General features: G+C 32.8%; 1 long non-coding RNA gene across 1 annotated transcript; it reads right to left on the bottom strand.

The window, feature by feature from the left end:
- Positions 1-1966: 1966 nt before the first annotated feature.
- On the bottom strand, positions 1967-20667 carry LOC145269546 (uncharacterized). Its single transcript, XR_013865080.1, has 2 exons — positions 20212-20667; positions 1967-4551 (listed from the first exon to the last, which is right to left on the bottom strand). It is a non-coding gene; the product is annotated as an uncharacterized LOC145269546 (long non-coding RNA).
- Positions 20668-20670: the final 3 nt, after the last annotated feature.

The following is a 20670-nucleotide window of genomic DNA, read 5'->3' as shown; positions in this document are numbered from 1 at the left end:
TGTTTTAAATATGCTGCTTATGCTCAAAAAATTTTATTATTTAAATTTGTTTTATGAATGCATATTGTATAACTGAAGATTTAATACCAATTATGCTATTATTGTTTGGATTATTTAGTTGGATCCCAGTACCTTAATATTTTTCAACTCTCCCTCCTTCACAACATTTTTATTTTTTGTTTTACACCTTTATCTCCTGTTTCAAAATTTAAAAGTTAGCTAATATATATTTATATTCGGGTCTTTTGTTAATTATTTTACATATACAATTTATCATTTTCACCTATAATTGTCAGGTATAAATGCTACAATCAAGTTATGATTAGCTTCCAATAAATATACATATTGACTAATATATTTTACTGCCTTTAAACATAGCGAGTTCTTACTTGTGTTTATTTTTATATACACTAATCATTTATATGCATTATTATTCATCGGACTACTGTTCTCATCTTGAGTGTGATTTTCACTACATTTTGGTCAATACAACCTCCGACCTTCTTCAGGTGTATCTTGTCGAACTCGGGAATGTTTCTGTCGAACTCGGGAATTTGGACGGAATTTTGAGCAGAACCCTTTATTTACTTCACGGGGGTAGCGTGCTTTTGTTCCATCAAAAACAAAAACAAAAAAAAAACATTAATATATACAATAAGTATAGAGATAGATATACATTAATATATAGTAATAATTAGTAATAAATGGGGATATTTACACCTAGAAATAAAAAGTAGGTTTCAGGCTCCTAAAATTCGTACTAGAATTGTCCGCAAGGATCCGTGGCGCAGTGGTTAGAGTTCTGGGAAAAATCAATTGTAAAAAGTGATATTCTCCTGAAGGTTGGAGGTTCAAACCTCAGTGTGGGCGACTGAAATACAAATTTGTGAATTACTTAGGACTTCTATCCAGTCATGGCTGATGGAACAAGAGCATGCTACCCCCGTGAAGTAAATAAAGGGTTCCGCTTGAAATTCCATCTAATTCCTGAGTTCGACAGAAACATTCCCGAGTTCGACAAGATACACCTGAGGAAGGTCGGAGGTTATATCGACCGAGACGTTGTGAAAATCACACACAAGATGAGAACAGTAGTCCAATGAATAATAATACATATAATCAATCCTTATCTCAAAAATTCAGAAACGACTAATCTTTTACTATAAAATTACTTATTCTACTTCATATGAAAATGAAATGCATATAAAATACAATGTAAAACATTTGATTCCTGATAATTATGTCAGTTTGAAAACTTGAATTCTTAGAAAATGTAATTACAACAATATACAATTTATAAACTGAGTTATTTTTCTAATTGTGCATTTTGAAAACTGGAGTTCTGTGCAAAGGTTAATCCACAAAGTTTAAAGACACTGTTTTAACCAGCACGATTACGGGTACTGTTTAAACCAACATTATCAGGGGCAGTTTTCTATACACAGATTATTAGGGGCACTCTTTTAACCAACATTGGGGATACTGTTTAAGCCAACATCATTGTTTAACCAACATTAGTATTGGCCCTATATATTTCTGTGGAAAATCTTCAATACTTGTACGTATATTTTAAACTTGATTTACTGCATGTCAAGTGGCTCACACTCTACTTCTTTGTAGCAGAACGTGAACTTGTTGTCCTTTCCGATGTTCTGTGCATCTTAATATGCATTTTCAACCCGGAATTCTGTGAAAATGCAGATCCACAAACTTTACAAGAATATAGTTTCTCTCCAGTGTGTATTAGGCCCAAAGTAGTTTTAGGATCAAAGTTGTTCAGATTGAAAACAAAATTCTTGCCAAAAAAAAAAACAAAACCAAACCTTATTACAATACTAAGTATTTTCTAAAATAAATTTCTTTATACAATTGTTTGAAATAAAACAATATTTTCCATAAAGTCTATGAGGTAATCGAACCATATTAGAAAGTTAAGAATTTTCTACAATGAATTTGATTAACATAGTTTAGTCCATTTTTCTTCCTAAATTTTATTTTTGACAATAAGTTACATCTGTATATCTTGCAAACATTAAAGCAAGCATTATTAGGGACATTGTTAAAGTCAGCATTGTTAGGGACACTGTTTAAACTATCATTATTAGTGACATTGTTTTAACCAACATCATTAAGGGCACTGTTTAAGCCAGCATTGTTATGAATAGTGTTTAACCTAGTGTGGTTAGGGGCACTGTTTATCTCAGCATTGTAAAGGACACTTTTTAAGCCAGCATTGTTAGGGACACTGTTAAGCCAGCATTGTTAGGGACACTGTTAAGCCAGCATTGTTAGGGACACTGTTAAGCCAGCATTGTAAAGGACACTGTTTAAGCCAGCATTGTAAAGGACACTGTTTAAGCCACCATTGTAAAGGACACTGTTTTAACCAGCATAATTAGGGATGCTGTTTAAGCCACCATTGTTAGGGACACTGTTTAAACCAGTATCATTAGGGTTACTGTTTAAACCAAGATTATTATTAACCTCATATATTTCTGTAGAAAATGTTTAAGCATTGTACATATATAAAAGTTTTGATTTTACTGCATGTCGAGTGGTTCACACTTTACTTCTTTGTATCAGAACGTGAGCTTGTTGTCCTTTCTGTTTCTGTGGGTTTTCATATGCATTTTCAACCCGGAATTCTGTGAAAATGCAGATCCACAAACTTTACAAGAGTATGGTTTCTCTCCAGTGTGTATTCGCATATGATTTTTAAGCGTTGAACTCAAGGAAAACTCTGTCGCACAAGCATTACATGAATATGGTTTCTCACCCGTATGTCTTCGCATGTGCGTTTTCAAATTTGAAATCTGTGTAAACGCATTTCCGCAAACTTTACACGAATATGGCTTTACCCCAGTATGTGAACGCAAGTGTTTTTTCAACGTGGAATTTTCTGAAAAAGTCGAATCGCAAATCTGACAAGAATATGGTTTTTCCCCCGTGTGAATTCGCATATGACTTTCGAGATTGGAAAATCGCAGAAACGTTGAATCGCAAAATGTGCACATGTGTTGCTTGTCATTTGCATGTATTCGCGTGTGATTTTTCAAGTTAGATTTGTCAGAGAATGCTAACCCGCATTCCGTGCAGGAATATGGTTTCTCGCCTGTGTGTGAACGCATATGTTTTTTCAGATTGCAATTCTGTGAAAACGACATGCAGCAAATGTTGCATGAATATGGTTTTTCACCTGTGTGAATTCGCATGTGTTTCGTTAGATAAGATTGCAGCGAAAATCTTGACTGGCAAACCTCGCAGGAAAATGATTTCTTCTTACCGTTATAAGGTTCCATGTCAGTTTTTCACTGTTTTGAATGTGTTTTTAGTATTTGCCGAGGACTCACCCATGCACAAGAGATGAACTATTTCAAACTGTTTAAATAAACCGATTTATCACAGTGTAGTATCTGTTCTGATGGTACACTTAAGTTTATTTGTCCTTAGTTGATAGATGGGAAAGCCTTTTATACTAATGCTATTTATATTTTTGCCTTATTCCAGAGTACTCTCTTTTTGGGGAAGCTGGTTTAATCCCCACAACAAAAAAGGTCTTGTATCACATTTTGCTATCATGGCTAAGCAAATAAATATCAAGATTGGGTTAAAATCACAGCGTTTTATCTGTTCTGTTGCTACACTTAAATTCATTTGTCCTTAGTCAGTGGAGGAGAAACCCTTCTCTACCAAGGCAGTTTTTTTTTGCCTAATTCCAGAGTGCCCCATTTTTGAAGGAGCTGGTTTTACCCCCTCAACAAAAACGGCTTTGTATCACATTTTGCTTTCATGTGGAAGCAAATAAATATCAATAGTAAGATCATGCTAAGATCATGGTGTAGTATCTGTTTTGATGTTGCTCTTAAATTAATTAGTCAATGGAGGTGAAATCCTTCTAAAACAAGGCAATTTTTATTTTTTGCCTACTTTCAGAGTGCCCCCATTTTGGGGAAACTGATTTTCCCCCACATCAAAAACGACCTTGTGTCACATTTTACTTTCATGGGGAAGCAAATATATATATTTTTTTATTTATTATTATTATTATCACATTTTTCACCGCAAACAAGGCAAATTGCCACTTTGGTGTAGGGGGCTACTATCCGGGGCAACAACTACTGGGGTACTATGTAGGGATTTGGGCAGCAAGATGTCGGTTCACGTTACACTTGAACTTCTGCACATCAGTACTGTTGGGGAAGCAGGGACCTGGAATGGAATTCCAGAGTCTAGCGGTTCTGGGGAAGAAACTATTGGAGTAAAAAGATCTTTTACATCTAGGGATCTCTACAGTGTGGGGGTGGGATTTAGCAGCCTGTCGGGTTTGTCGAGGGTGCTCACGTAGTGGGGGCACAAGTGATTGCAGTTCGTCAGAGCATTCACCACTAAAATACTTGTAGAAAAGGCATATACCAATATATGTACAAATAATGTGTTAGCAGTCATTTATTCATATCTCCTATCATTTGAATTACTGATTAAATTTTTTCTCGTCTTTAGTTTTTCTTCTTATGACGTTTCAGCCAACCACTTCTTCACAACTGTTCCAATCTGTAAAACAAAAAAAAGAGGCATTATCAATACAAAAAATATACTTTATAACTGCTTGGCAAGTTTTACCAAAATGTAGATTGTTGTGCTTTACAACAAAAAGTTTTTTTTTATATATTATTAAGGGTTTGTATTACTGTACACATAGATTCAAAAAAGTTGTGAAAAAAACAAATATATAACAAATAAATGTTATCACAGGCAAGATAAGTTACTTTTCTACCTAACTGGATATATTTTTCGTGTTTTTATTCAATGTAAAAAGTTGTGAAAAAACAAATATATAACAAATAAATGTTATCAAAGGCAAGATAGATTCAATGTAACATGTTTATTCAGCTTGAAAAACATACAGTGTTTACCGATGTATTGGAAAATTCAAGATAGCGCCACACTCCCTCTTTAACACGGTAAGTTTGAGAAAAGGTGTTATAAATAAAAAATGTAGATTGTTGTGCTTTACAACAAAAAGTTTTTTTTTATATATTATTAAGGGTTTGTATTACTGTACACATAGATTCTTATTTTGCTACATTGACCAATAAAAATTATATTTTGATATATGTTTATACAATCTTACTGTGAAAAAAACCCCAAAAAAACAATCTTTCTATCTAGGCGCTTTTTTGGGTTTGTATTACTGTACACATAGATTCGAAAAAGTTGTCAAAAAACAAATATATAACAAATAAATGTTATCACAGGCAAGATAAGTTACTTTTCTACCTAACTGGATATATTTTTCGTGTTTTTAAATGTAAATTTTAAATGTAAATTTAAATGTTTTTAAATGTAAATTTTAAATGTAAATTTTAAATATAAAAAGTTGTGAAAAAACAAATATATAACAAATAAATGTTATCAAAGGCAAGATAAGTTACTTTTCTACCTAACTGGATATATTTTTCGTGTTTGTATTCAATGTAACATGTTTATTCAGCTTGAAAAACATACAGTGTTTACCATTGTATTGGAAAATTCAAGATGGCGCCACACTCCCTCTTTAACACGGTAAGTTTGAGAAAAGGTGTCATAAATAAAAAACTAGACAAAATACTATTAAAAACCCGCCGAATATATGTCAACCTATGTCACGGTAACATATATTGAGCGAGTTTTAACAGTATTTTATCCAGTTTTTTTTATTTATAACACTTTTTCCCAAACTTACCGTGTTAAAGAGAGAGTCAGACGCCATATTGAATTTTCCAATACATCGGTAAACACTGTATGGTTTTCGAGCTGAATAAACATGTTATATTGAATAAAAACACGAAAAATATATCCAGTTAGGTAGAAAAGTAACTTATCTTGCCTTTGATAACATTTATTTGTTTTTTCACAACTTTTTCGAATCTATGAGTACAGTAATACAAACCCATTATTCGAATAGAATTTTTCTTTTTTGTTTTTTTAATTTTCTTATTGTTTTGTTCAAGGTCAGGATGTGATATCCTAGATACCAGACATTCATCTGCTATCTCATATATTCCAACCGAGAGCCCTTTTTAACATTCTAACCGTCACTTTAAGTGCAATTGTTTGAATCGTTCTTGCACTTGCTTCACCGGGTATATTTGCTATGTAGTTTTTGAAATGCTTTTTCAGGAGTCCAGTTGCTCCTCTAATTATCGGAATTATAGAGATCACCCTAAGATTCCAGTTTCTTTTGAATATGGAATCATCTTTTTCTTCTACAACAGCTTTAATTTGTAAATAAGGAAGAAAATCTTTTTTTATATTTATTACAATAAACTAAATTATGTCCATATATGATGAATATTTATATTCATTAATGAATAAAAATTTTTATACTAATGCGAACATGTCATGATCTCCCCCTTTGTACCAATCATACATTTTTGTTGTCACTGTCAGTTCTGCATCAAATAACTCTATCCAAAACAAAACAAAATGAAACAAATCAAATTTAGAAATAAACTAGCAGGGGTATGCAGCATTACCCGTGTGTGTGTGTGTGTGTGTGTGTGTGTGTGTGTGTGTGTGTGTGTGTGTGTTGGGGGTGGGGATAGATAAAAAAGAAAAAAGTTTTGGTAGGAAGGTAGGCTCGAAAACAAATAGTAAAAAAAACGAACAAAAACAAAAAAATAAAACACCAAGAAAAGTTTTGGGAGGGAGGTAGGACGAACCCAATTGGGGCGGGGGGTACTCGTGAGTGTGTGTTGGGGGTAGATAAAAAAGAAGGCTCGAATTTAAAAAAAAAAAAAACGAACAAAAACAAAGAAAACAGCGAAAAAAGTTTTGGGATGTAGGTAGGCTCGAACCCGAAGCCTTGAGGTTAATAGTCTGATGACATACCATAAGGCTAGGAAGCCAGAGACTTTTGATTAGTCAAAAATAAGCGTTTAAAAATTGAAGGTGCTTTTTTTAGGTCAAATCTTATGCCATAGCAGCAGCAGCAAACGAATTCATGGCACAAATTTTGTTGTAATTGTAAGATAAAAGTTTATTTGTAATTGTAAAATAAAAGTTTATTTGTAATTGTAAAATGAAAGTTTATTTGTAATTGTAAAATGAAAGTTTATTTGTAATTGTAAAATGAAAGTTTATTTGTAATTGTAAAATGAAAGTTTATTTGTAATTGTAAGATAAAAGTGGCCGAAATAAAATATATTTACGACCACATTTCACAAGTATGAGATATTATCGTCTGTGTACCATATAAAAAGTTATAAGAATGAGCAAGAAAGCCGAGAACCACCCCGAAAAAAACCTTTGGCGGGCATACAGAAAAAATGCACGCACACACATTTTCGCTTTTATAATTATAGATGCTGTAGAAAAAGTAGTGACAACAAAATAAAAACACATAAAACAAAAATATATGACAGAAATGTCAAAGAAATCGAGTCTAACCTCCCCCCCTCCAAGAATTATTCATAGATACATGTAAAATGAATGGCTCATCTCCGAATTGTAATGCGAGCAAGCCGAGGACCACTCCAAAAAAAGCCTTTGGCGGACATACAGAAAAAAATGCACGCACACACATTTTCGCTTTTTTTTTTTTTACATGGGGGTCACCATTTATCAAGGCCTGGAGGCCACTCAGGGATAAGGGTTATTGCGTGTACAGTAATCAATGAGATAGTATTTTAGTAATCATTAGTATTGGAGATTTGATAGAGTGTCTTACTTAAGGAGGCAGTTTGTCAGGAATTTGTTTATGTTGGATTTGAAGACATCCAAGTTGTAGTCAGGTGGGAAACAGGCGAACAGAAGAGAGTTCCACAATCGTGCACTTCTGAGAAAGAAGCTCTGCTCATGGAATCTACGTTTGGATTTAGGCACAGATAAAGAGTGGGGAAAATTATTGACAGTAGTTTCAGCCAGACGGGTGTTTCTCGTGAAAGATTGACGAGGGAGGGACTAGAGATCGGAGCTCAGACGAGCACTTGCTATGGAAATATATATAGATAAGGATAAATGGCATTCGATGTGGAATGTCAGAATCAGATGTTTTTATCTGACGAGCCTGAAACAGACAAGTCTTCTTGAAACAGTTCTTCAGCCAAGAACCACACTTGACCAGAGAGGCACGCTGGCTCAGCTGTCAGGTAACTTTCACCAAAATGTAGATTGGAACACTTCACACGAAAAACAGATTTCTTATCATTATAAGCTTCCATACTTTGTAAAAATGATATGTGTACAAATAATGCATCGGCAGTTATTTATTCATAAAAAATTTTTCTTTCATTGCCCAAATGAACATTGAATCATCTTTTTGGTCCCCCGACAAAAGGAGGGTGGCCCTGTAAATTCATTCTTGTCCATTCCTCTGTCTGCACTTTTTTCAATAACTACGCGTTGGAATTTTGGAAATTTTGCACAACCATTAAACATGATATGAGTAAAAAAGGAACAGAATGGATTTTCTGGGAAAACTCCCGTTGCGCCCCTAGGGATGCCTTTCGGGTTAAAATGGCTAAAATTGACACTTTTGTGTTTATTAAAAAAAATTGATGCCTTGGACTTTTATAAAACTTTCTGAAAAGTTGTAACTAACTGATTCTATAATTTTGTTTGTCTATACTTCGAGATAACTCTTGGCAGTGCCTTGGGGGCTCTTTTATGGCTCATAAAAACTTTCGATTTTGGGGACTATTTTACCATATTTGTCTAAAATTTTCTGTGTATGTCTATTTAGCAGTTTTGCATGGTGCTGAACTCAAATTTAAATATGTTAAGGCCTTGGAGAACTTTGGGGGCTAAATGGGGGGGGGCAAATGCTGAACAGTCATTTTTTTATGCCCTGTCCACTGTGCACTCACGAGGGACTATGCATGCTTCACTTGTTTCTATGGTTTCAATCCACAATGAAGAATTCTCCACCCCCACAAAATATGTCCCATTTTTAAACAAATATGGATAAGTGGCATTCGCTTTCTCAAGATTGAATGGCAGAATTAAATGTTTTGCATGACACAAACAATTTCTTTGGACACAGTTCTTCAACTAAGAAACCCACTTGAACCGGAGAAGCACATTGGCTCAGCAGTCTGGTAGCTTTCACCAAAATCTAGATTGGCACATGTTTCAGAACAAAATATGTATGAATAATATATTAGCAGTCATTGATGTTTTTTTTCACCTTTTCTTTTTTGTTTGATTGTATATGGAATTATTTTTTAACCACAACAGCTTCAATCTGTAAATAAAGAAGAGACATTGTCACTTTTTATTTTGCACATTTTACCCTTTAAGGTCCGACGGGTAGACAAAATTCATGCAAAATTTTCTATATTGTCCAAAAGGATATGGAATCACCTTTTTTCCATAACTTCAATTCGTAAATAAAAATACATGTTACCAAACACAAGAAATAAAAATAAACTAAAATCAAATTGTCAGCCATATTCAATGATGAATTGAATTTGCATATTGATAGTTAAAAATTCTTGAAATATGCAAATTTTGACATATATAGTTTTATGTTTGAATAGAATATTTACACATCTAATCTGTTTCCATTTTCAGGTGAACAAATTACATCCATTTGTATAAACTGTTGAAAAGATTTAAAGTTCATCCTTTCATATGGTTTGACGTGAAGATCAAAGTGTAGTATCTGTTCTTCAGATGCTGCACTTCTATTTCTTGTTCTCTTTCGGTGGAGGAGAAATCCTTCACGACTGAGACAATTTTTATTTTTGTACCTTTTCTCCACGTTAAAAAAACGACCCTGGTGTCTAACTCTGTCCCGTGGGGAGGCATAGTAAATAGGTACATCATATGACATGAAAACAGTACACTTTATACCGTATGAAAATACTGAATGCTACCTGTAGTTGATTGTTTCAACTACTATAACAGTTTTTTATGTGAGGCACGAACACACAGACTCAAAAGGTACAAAGGTAACAAATATGATTATCGCTCTTGATCCGAAGGATACACTTCCTTTTTACCTTTTCTTTCTTTTTCCCTTTTTCATCACGACATTACAAAAGACGGCATGTGACATGTGTCATGACTGGATCAAAACTATCCTTCTCATATGCTAGTCCAAAACTTATCAAGGTAAAATACTGTTTATCTATATATATAAAAGCGAAAATGTATGTTCGCTTTTTGTGTATGTCCAAGAAAGGCTTTTTTTTGAGAGAAGCGGTCAATCGGTTCACAACTTTTTAAAACTTTTTATATCACATGTAAATCGTAATATCTCACAGTTAACAACGGAGTTCGCCTGTCTATTTAATTTGCTCGACTTTGGGAAGGTAAATATTCAACATTTGTCACTCGCCCCATGTGGGTTAGTCTTTTTCCTATAACATCTTCAGGAAAATAAAAATAAAAAAAAGCGTTCCCGCAATAAATGAAATACTATCCCGCAGTCAAACTTGACCTCATTAAGTAGTTAAAACGTGCACCTGCCAAATCCAAGTAATCATATAAATTCAAACGTCTTTCCATTAGCATCTCGCGGTGGCCGAATGGTTAAAACAGTTGCACTCTTTTTTTTTCACACTTTAATTTACAACTTTGCCTCAATGGTTTGGGTTCGATCGTCATACTTACTTACCAAAACATTTTTTTTTTTATTTTACAACCCCCCACCCCTGGAGTTTTGATTTACCCAAAACTACACACACCTCCAAACACCCGGGCAACGCCAGGTACCCCTCGCTAGTCTAATCATAAATGCAAACACTGAACAAGCTCTACAAGTATGAATTACCTTGGGAACAATTTTACACAAAAGATTAATTTCAGTCCACACTTGATTGGCAAAGAACAACAACACACATTTATGCACACACACATATCTTATGCAGTCTTTACCAAAAGCTATTGTCTGCAGAAAAAAATGTATAAATATTTCTTCGTGCTTAAAAAAAATACACGGTTTTAAATACAAATAATCTTGGTTCTTTCTCATTTCACATAAGTTGTTGAACACGTAAATATAATCGCAGCGTTTTCAAACCAGACATTAAATCATTTCTTTGGGATTTTAAATCTAACCATTAAATCCAGAGAACTTGAATACCTACTAAACACCATCTCCGAGTCTCTAAGGTCTCTCTGCACAGGGGTTTGCCAGAACAACTTGGCATGAGGATACTTTTCCTTAGAAGTAAACACTAACTGAATATTCAAAATCACATAGTATTCGCTGCCCACATAATATCTCCTCACTATGGCTAACTCACATTAGCTTTTATGAGGAACGGTGTACTTTCTCCAAGTGATGTTACCTCAAGTAACAGGACGAAGCTGAATATTCCACCAGACTAGATAAATTCTTGTTCTGGAATTCAGTAAGACCAAAAGACTAAAAGGAAAGATATACTACAATATATAAAAATGGTTAATTGGGGAGAGGAAAATTATGTTCTCAAGTTCTTTACTAACACAGTGTTTGAGAGATAAAGAAGCTTAGTGGAACATTCGAATATCTATGTATTTCATATAGAGTTCAAGTGTTAGACCCAGGTAGCAGGCTCCTTGATCTCCGAGAACTTCGACAGAAGTAAAATGAAACAAAAAAGTAAAATAATTTATTTTATTACTGAGAAGAGAGACAAAGTTTCTAATCCTTTCTCATTCATTCAAAATACTGTGTCAATATTATACCACAACAAATTTTGAATAATCAATTATTTAAATTGAACTTTTAACTGGAGATCAGAATCCTTGAATAACGTTAGTGGCAAGTCAGTTCTATGTATCACAATTGGAAACTGCAAAAAAAAAAAAATAGTGTCAAGACACCAGGAAACATGACCCTAGAAAGCTGAGAGAAAATATGATGATCATTTTATCAATGTTTTTAGTCTTCTGTAATTCTTATGTAATATTTGGACAAAAAGTCCTAACATTCAAGATAATTCCATACACTTTTTATTTCGTTTCTTATGCAATTATTTCCCATTTCTTTCTTTCATAACATGTTGAGATTATATTATACCAGATACTTTTATTGTCATTGAAATTGGTGAAATCACTCACTTCAGCCAGAACCTATTGATAGCCTGCTTTAGTCAGGGACCTATTGCAGTGCACCAGGTGGAAGCTTCACATGCCTTCGTATCGTGACTTAGTCCACAATTGTAGTCGATATTGCACTGTAGAAAACCTACTGTCGATTATATAAATTATTTTTATATAATGACTTAAATCAAATTCTAAAACACAAAAATCTATACTCTAAACAGAAACATTCATTTTGAATGCAGGCTTGTTGTATTAAAAATAAAATCTACTGTTGATTTTATATAGCAGGCCCTTCTGCTTGTGCGGTGATAAAACTTCTCAAATGCATTTTTAATGTAAGCTTATATAAAAGTACTAACTTTGGTCAAAATTCGAATGTTCCTTCTTTTTTATTATCGGCTTTTAATAATTATCCAATAATAATTAATTTAATAATTATCCAATAATTAATAATTTAATAATTATCCTATAATAATTTAATAATTATCCAATAATTAATAATTTAATAATTATCCAATAATAATTAATTTAATAATTATCCTATAATAATTTAATAACTATCCAATAATTAATAATTTAATAATTATCCTATAATTAATAATTTAATAATTATCCAATAATTAATAATTTAATAATTATCCTATAATTAATAATTTAATAATTATCCAATAATTAATAATTTAATAATTATCCTATAATTAATAATTTAATAATCATCCAATAATTCCAATACGAAACCTGTCTCAGAACACTCCCAGACACATAAAGCATATTTGTATGAAATTTTAAAAAAAATCGGCCCAGCCGTTTTGGAGTCTATGAAAAATGAACTCACTAGGTAAAAATGGAGTGGAATTAAATTGAAATGAAACAAAATATTGTAAATAAATTATTTTTATAATTCAGTACAAGACTTTATTTCATTTAAGTAATTATGTTTTACAAACCAGGTTTTTGTATGCCTGATTCTTTCATTTTCTATTTTAGACGAAAATAGTATTAAAACATCTTTTCTTTCTATTACAACAATTACATTGATTTTTAACTCCAAAACGTCCCTCATTTAAAAATATTAAAAAGAATTAACACATTTTGATCATTGATAAACAACTTTTGCCACTTATGCACTACTGTGAAAGAAAGCACTTTTTTGGTTTTCAATTTGGAGAGTGCAGAGCAGGGGCAGACAAATGCAATTTCAGGATCACACAAAATACAGATATTTTTCATAACAACGTCAAAATTCTGAAATCTTTTAACTAATAAAATATAATCATTAAACTTTATTGTTTGTAATAAATGAATGAATGCAAGTTGTAAGAATGTATGACTTTTAACATTTATAAATATTTTTGGACATGCATTATGTAAATGCGTGTGAATTTTGAAAAAGGCTTTTTTTTTAAACTTTTCATAACAAAGTCAAAACTTTATTCTTTATAATGAATGAAAGTTTGTATTATTTGGATTCTTTGAAATACTTGTCTCATCTTGAGTGTCATTTCACAAGGTTTTGATTCATGTAACCTGAGATTATGTACGGCACAATCATGTTGGCACACCGGTTCTCACTAGATCACCAAAGTTAAGCAACGTTGAGCCTGGCCAGTACCAGATGGGTGACCATTTGGGAAGGCTAGACGCTGTATGTACCTTCTGGGAAGGTTGGGCATGGGGCCAGCACCCTCACCCTGTAAAAAGAACTCAGTTACTACAAAAGCATCTACAAAAGTTGTAGATGGCCTATGCCCCTCCAGGGGCTCGAGGGCTATGGATGGATGGATGGATGGATGGATAGGAACCTCTGAGATTCTTCGGATTTATCTTCTCAAACTCGGGAATGTTTCCGTTGAACTCAGAAATTTAGACAAAATTTTGAACAGATCCTTTATTTATTTCACAAAGGTAACATGTTCTCGTTCCATCAGCCATGACTGGATAGATGTCCTAAGTAATTCACAATTGTATTTTTCAGTCATCCAAACTGAGAATTGAACCTTCTATCTTCAGGAGAATATCATTTTTACAATTGATTTTTTCCAAGTATTCTAACTACTGCCCTATGAATTCTTGCCAATAACCAATCCTCATCTCAAAAATTCAGAAACGTGACTGAAAGTTGTCTACCCCTGCTGTGCAATGTCCAAATTTTTAGACTGAACACCATACAATACAATTATCCATCATCCAGTTTTTATTCAGACTAGGGCCTTCACAAAAACAAAATATTTTGTGAATGTCTTGAAAGAATATCGTAATTTTGGAATTTAACAAATTAAGCTAAACAATTTATAAAAATTTTGGTCATGGAAGAACACAAGAAAAAAATCTATGCATTAAAAGTAAGGTAAATATACACTTCAGGTAGATAGATTATTTGCATAAATTCTTTCACTTGAATAAAACCATAAATGTTTTGTTTTTTTTTGGATAAAACATTATTAAACCAAAAGACTTAAATAAAAAAAAGCTTCATTATTATTATTTCTACTTAAACTCAATGGACAAAAATAAAAGTTTACATACAAAAGTGGCCATGTTTTTTTTCTTGGAAAAAGAAACATGGTCGCCATTGCATGTAACGTTTTACTCTTGCACACTGAGTTTAATAAAAAATTATAAAAAAAACTAGCAGGCTGCCTGGCATTGACCGGTTGTAAAATATGCTTGAATATATTTTAATTAATGCAGATTTTGTGTTTATTATTTGTATTTATTATTATACTAGTGCTGTTTGGGGGGTATTAAGCAAAACAAAAAATAAATAAAAATAAGTAGTAGTAGGCAGGCAGGCTCAGACCCGTACTGCGAAGGAGGAAAAAGAATGTGAAAAAAAAAAAAAACTTGATAAGTAAATGTTGCTCAGGTGGAGAACATTGGCACAAAGACGAAATAAAAAAAAAAAAAATTTAAGATAGAGAGGTGGGATCAAACTCGAAAACATACCGTAATTAGTCATCCTCGCTAACCGTTACGCCAAAGAGGGCAGTGAATCTATTGAGTTGGAAATTAAGTTAAGAATTATAAGAGATGGCGCAGAAAAGAAAATGGCTTTTAAACCTGCCCTGGGGCGAGTTAAGCTTTCCGCTTTCTATCGTGGTATCTGTTTCCCCATGAGGACGATTATAACGGGGGCGGGGGACTTGTAACTGTGCAAAAACACTATATTCCAAAAACGTTCCAATGAAAATCACTCATTGAAAAAAATAAAATAAAATAAAAACAATATTAAAAAATTTCTATAATTTTTTATATATAAATAAATCAACACTTTTATATTAACATTATATTTTGCTACATTGACAAATAAAAATTATATTTTGATATATGTTTATACAATCTTACTGTGAAAAAAAAAACAAAAAAAATCTTTCTATCTAGGCGCTTTTTTGGGTTTGTATTACTGTACACATAGATTCGAAAAAGTTGTAAAAAAACAAATATATAACAAATAAATGTTATCAAAGGCAAGATAAGTTACTTTTCTACCTAACTGGATATATTTTTTGTGTTTTTATTCAATGTAACATGTTTATTCAGCTCGAAAAACATGCAGTGTTTACCGATGTATTGGAAAATTAAAGATGGCGCCTCACTCCCTCTTTAACACGGTAAGTTTGGGAAAAGGTGTTATAAATAAATAAATAAAAAACTAGACAAAATACTATTACAACCCACCGAATATATGTCACCCTTGAGCGAGTTTTAACAGTATTTTATCCAGGTTTTTATCAATAACACCTTTTCCCAAACTTACCGTGTTGAAGAAAGAGTCAGACGCCATCTTGAATTTTCCAATACATCAGTAAACACTGTATGGTTTTCGAGCTGAATAAACATGTTACATTGAATAAAAACGCGAAAAATATATCCAGTTAGGTAGAAAAATAACTTATCTTGCCTTTGATAACATTTATTTGTTATATATTTGTTTTCTGACTGTTTTCTGAATCTATGTGTACAGTAATACAAACCCGCTTATTTTTTTTATACAAGGTCATCGATCTGAGGGAGACAACACCATTTTACTAAGAGATTCGTTTATTTTTTTTCATCTCATAATTTAGGACGCTAAAGCCAACGACATTTTTATTAAATCAAAACATCCAAAAAAGAAAGCTTCTGCGTTTTTTTTTTTTTGTTTTTTTTTAATGTAACAAAGTTGATTAAATTAATATTACAAAATGTCATCTTTATGCGACTATTAAGAGAATCGTTTCTGTTTCCATATCATGATTTACAACGGTAAAACCAATGGTATTTTCATGAGATGAAAACATTTAACAAAGAAAGTTGTGGCAACTAGGGCTTTGGTCTCATGCAAAGAGACAGATACGGAAATTGTTGGGTACAACAGCGGAAATGGTCCATCTCCACCGCATGGAGTTTTTGTGGCGGAAACGAGAAATTGGTCAACTATTCCCAATAATATATTGAATCAGGAGCAATATCATGTTTAAATTATTCATGTAAAAAAATATTTCATATAAAATAAATCGCAATATTTTTTAATAAAAATTACAATTCCTCTACAATTATCGTCGCATTTTCATTTTTTTATAATGTTAAAAACTAAATGTTGGTGCTATAAATATTATAAGCTTTGTTACAGTAAAAAAAAAAAAAAAAAAATGTCGCTGCAGCTTTAAAAAAGTTTCATCCTTATTTTATTAAAGAGTTTATTTGTTAAAATCACAATTTCCTCTAACTATCGTTGCATTTTCCTTTATTTAAAAAAAAAAAAAAAAAATCTTACCATAACATTTATTTGCTAATTTAAAAAAGTAGTTAAAAAAAAAACAAAAAAAAACGTAGTCTTCAGTTTAATTTACAGTTTTTCCGCCCCCTCCCCACCGTTTTGGCGTTTTACCGTAAGTAACGCGAACGCGCCGACATACACCGAGAAGAAGAACTGTTTAATTTTTCACAAAAATTCTGTTTACACTGTCCTAGTGCCCTACCCCCTCAATGTAAACAGAATTTTTGTGAAAAATTAAACAGTTCTTCTTCTCGGTGTATGTTGGTAAAATGGTAAATTAAACTGCAGAAGCACCTCTTAAATGTTGTACAAGTTTTATAATTGAATACACCCCCTGCAAAAATAAAAATAAAAAAATGAAAAATAAAAATGTTTTTGTAAATCGCTCGTGAAAACTTAATTTGTTTTTAGATCAATTAAAAACCATCAAAAACTACGTAACACAGAAAAATGAACCACATTTTGTTTTTGAAAGCATTCTTGTTATTTCAAATGTCTTCTTTTTTTTTTTACATAGGCGTCACCACATTATCAAGGCCCAGAGGCCACTCAAGGATAAGGGTTAAAGAGTGTACAGTAGAAATTGGTCAATATAGTAATCATTAGTAATGAAAATTTGGTAAATTTGATAACTTATATGGAACGGCTCATCAAGAACTTATTTACTTTAGACTTGAACACAACCATATTGTAGTCAGCCGGAAAGCAGGAAAATGGAAGACAATTCCACAGGCGTGCGGTTCTAAGAAAGAAGCTTTGTTCATGGAATCTACATTTAGATTTAGGCACAGATAAAGAGTGGGGGAAATTATTGATAGTGTTTACAGCTAGACGAGTGTTTCTTGTGAAAGTTTGGCGAGGGGGGACCATAGATTGAAGCTCAGTTGAACACTTTCCATGAAAATAACGATACATCAGAGACAAACTCGCAACATCTCTTCTGTGAGATAGAGGTTGCAAGGAGGAGAAAAGGACATCTCCTACGAGGCTACGAAGTCTATTTTGAACTCTATCAAGGCAGGACAAGTCCTTTCTAGCAGCTCCTGCCCAGATGTGGCAACAGTATTCCATCCTTGGACGTACCTGGCTCTTATATAGATAGAGAATAGCATCAGCAGTGAGATATCTACCGGATCGATAGAAAGATCCCACCATTTTTCCAGCGGCCTTGGCAACATATTTGATATACGTGTTCCATTTAAGATCAGGAATAATGGTCAAGCCAAGAAGCTTGTCAAAACTTGAGGCCTCCTGAAGACGAGAGCCATTCATTTCAATTGATGACAAATGTGGATTAGAATGTTGATGATGTAAAGAGAGAAGCTTGGTTTTAGATGCATTAAAAGTAACCAGCCACTCCTTTCCCCATTGTACTACGTGCTCAAGATCAGAGGAGAGAGAATCGGAGAGAACTTGGTCGTTTACTGTCTTAGATGTGGTACTATAAATGGTAGTGTCGTCAGCATAAATGTCTACAAATGATGTAAGGATATGATTTGGAAGATCATTAATGTAGATCAGGAAAAGAGTTGGGCCCAGGATGGATCCCTGAGGGACACCGGCATTAATACTGTGAGCTTCTGATTTTTGCCCCTCAACTACTACTCTTATGAACCTATCAGAAAGAAATGATTTAATAATTGAGAAGACTTTTCCAGCTATACCATAGCTAGCGATCTTATGAAGTAAACCTTTATGCCATACCCTATCAAAGGCTTTAGATATGTCAAGAGCAATTGCCCTAGAAAGATTGCCACCGTCGAGAGATTTGCTAATCCTATGCGATATAACTGTAAGGACATCTGCTGTAGATCTAGCAGAACGGAAACCATATTGAGTGTCACTAAGAAGGTTATTTTTGTTGAGATGGTTGATTACTTCTGTATTTAACACAGATTATGTCTGCTTAAAAATTCTTCCGCGATGTGACAAGTCACTTTACTACGCGCGTCCATACGCGAACGCATCATGTAAGAATAGCATAAACGATGGCGGTGAGTTAGCACAAAATAGTGCGAGGGTTCAGGGGTTAATACTATCAAACGGTAAATTGGCGACATGTTTGAATATCAGATTCGTTCGCTGTCAGCGACCCCGAAAACCTATAAAAACCAAATTTGGGTTTGTACTGTACACATAGATTCGAAAAAGTTGTCAAAAAAAAACAAATATATAACAAATAAATGTTATCAAAGGCAAGGTAAGTGACTTTTCTACCTAACTGGACATATTTTTCGTGTTTTTATTAAATGTAACAGGTTTATTCAGCTCGAAAAGCATACAGTGTTTACCGATGTATTGGAAAATTCAAAATGGCGTCTGACTCTCTCTTTAACACGGTAAGTTCAGGAAAAGATGTTATAAATAATAAACTAGACAAAATACTGTTAGAAATTCGCTCAATATATGTTACCGTGACATAAGTTGACATATAATCGGTGTTTTTTAATAGTATTTTGTCTAGTTTATTATTTATAACACCTTTTCCCAAACTTACCATGTTAAAGAGAGTGTCGGGCGCCATTTTTAATTTTCCAATACATCGGTAAACACCGCATGTTTTTCGAGCTGAATGAACATGTTACATTGAATAAAAACACAAAAAATGTATCCAGTTTGATAGAAAGGTAACTTATCTTGCCTTTGATAACATTTATTTGTTATACATTTTTTTTTTCTTTGACAACTTTTTCGAATCTATGTGTACAGCAATACAAACCCCCAAATTTTATTGGTCGGTGTTCTGTTGTAGTTAAAGTAAACATTTACCATTTTATTTTGACACATCTTTTTATTCAATAAATGTTTCAATTTTCATATATTTTTTGTGTTATTTATTATGTTATATATTTTTGCGTTAGCGTAAACAATTGTTTATATTTGAGATTCCCATGATGGTCGATAGATGTTATTTCTCTTTCGAAGAACAGGCATCGATAACTCGTCTCTGTTGCTAATATGTAACTGTCATGCAGAAGTAATTCTAACAAATTACAATGGTAGCTTCCAAATTATACAGTCGAAATTACCTGAATATTACTGAATTATTATTAAAAAAAAAACTTTAATCATGTTAGCCGGTGAAAAATTGCGGCCAATTTGTTTAAATCGAAACGGAAAATGAATGACCTCCCTTTTGAACTCTCCTGTGTTTTACGGTTGTGTTCATTAAATTCTATTTTTTTGTTTATTTTCTTTAATAAATACTTTTCTACATAATCGATTTTCGTAATTTTTTAATATAATCATCTTAAAACTACGAGGAATACGTAGATACCATTGTTTTTCATGTGGAATTCAGTTTTATGATTTCCGATATTTCGTCCTAACAGTGTAGAAGCGTTTTTTGTTGTTTTTTAACTCGTGTTCTTCCGTGGTCGCAATCTTTATAAATTGCCTTAAGCTGGATATAATATGGTCGAAAGACGTATTCTTACCTTGTTGACACATTGGATGGCATTAAAAAGGATGAACTGATGTCGGCCCAAGACAAAACCTAGTGAATTGGTAAAGAAGACGCAGCTTTACGTTCCGGGATATTTTTTTCACAAGTTCACACCTTCGATTTGATAACTTTCTGTTATTTGAAATCAGAAATTTATTTAATTTTACCTCACATACTTTTTATCAAATTCTGCTGCTATCATTAACTATGCAAGCGGTTTAATTTATTCATTATTTTTATTTATTTATTTTCTCTTTTAAGCAATATAAACTAGGGTCTATTTTGTTTTGGCGAAATGTCTCTTTTGAGTGGAGTGACTTGGTTATTAGCTGCTTGAAAAAAGTGGAACGGGTAATCGGAAACGAAACGAATCTGATTATTTAACAAAAACAAAGTCTGTTATAAACCACGGTTTAGATTTTATTGTCTTTTTGGTATTTTTTTTTTTTTT

The sequence above is a fragment of the Euprymna scolopes genome, chromosome 45, assembly GCF_053919585.1.
Source record: "Euprymna scolopes isolate OS-2025 chromosome 45, ASM5391958v1, whole genome shotgun sequence".
Taxonomy (NCBI): domain Eukaryota; kingdom Metazoa; phylum Mollusca; class Cephalopoda; order Sepiida; family Sepiolidae; genus Euprymna; species Euprymna scolopes.
The sequence above is the reverse complement of the archived record's forward strand: the minus strand, read 5'-3'. Positions and strand labels throughout refer to the sequence as shown.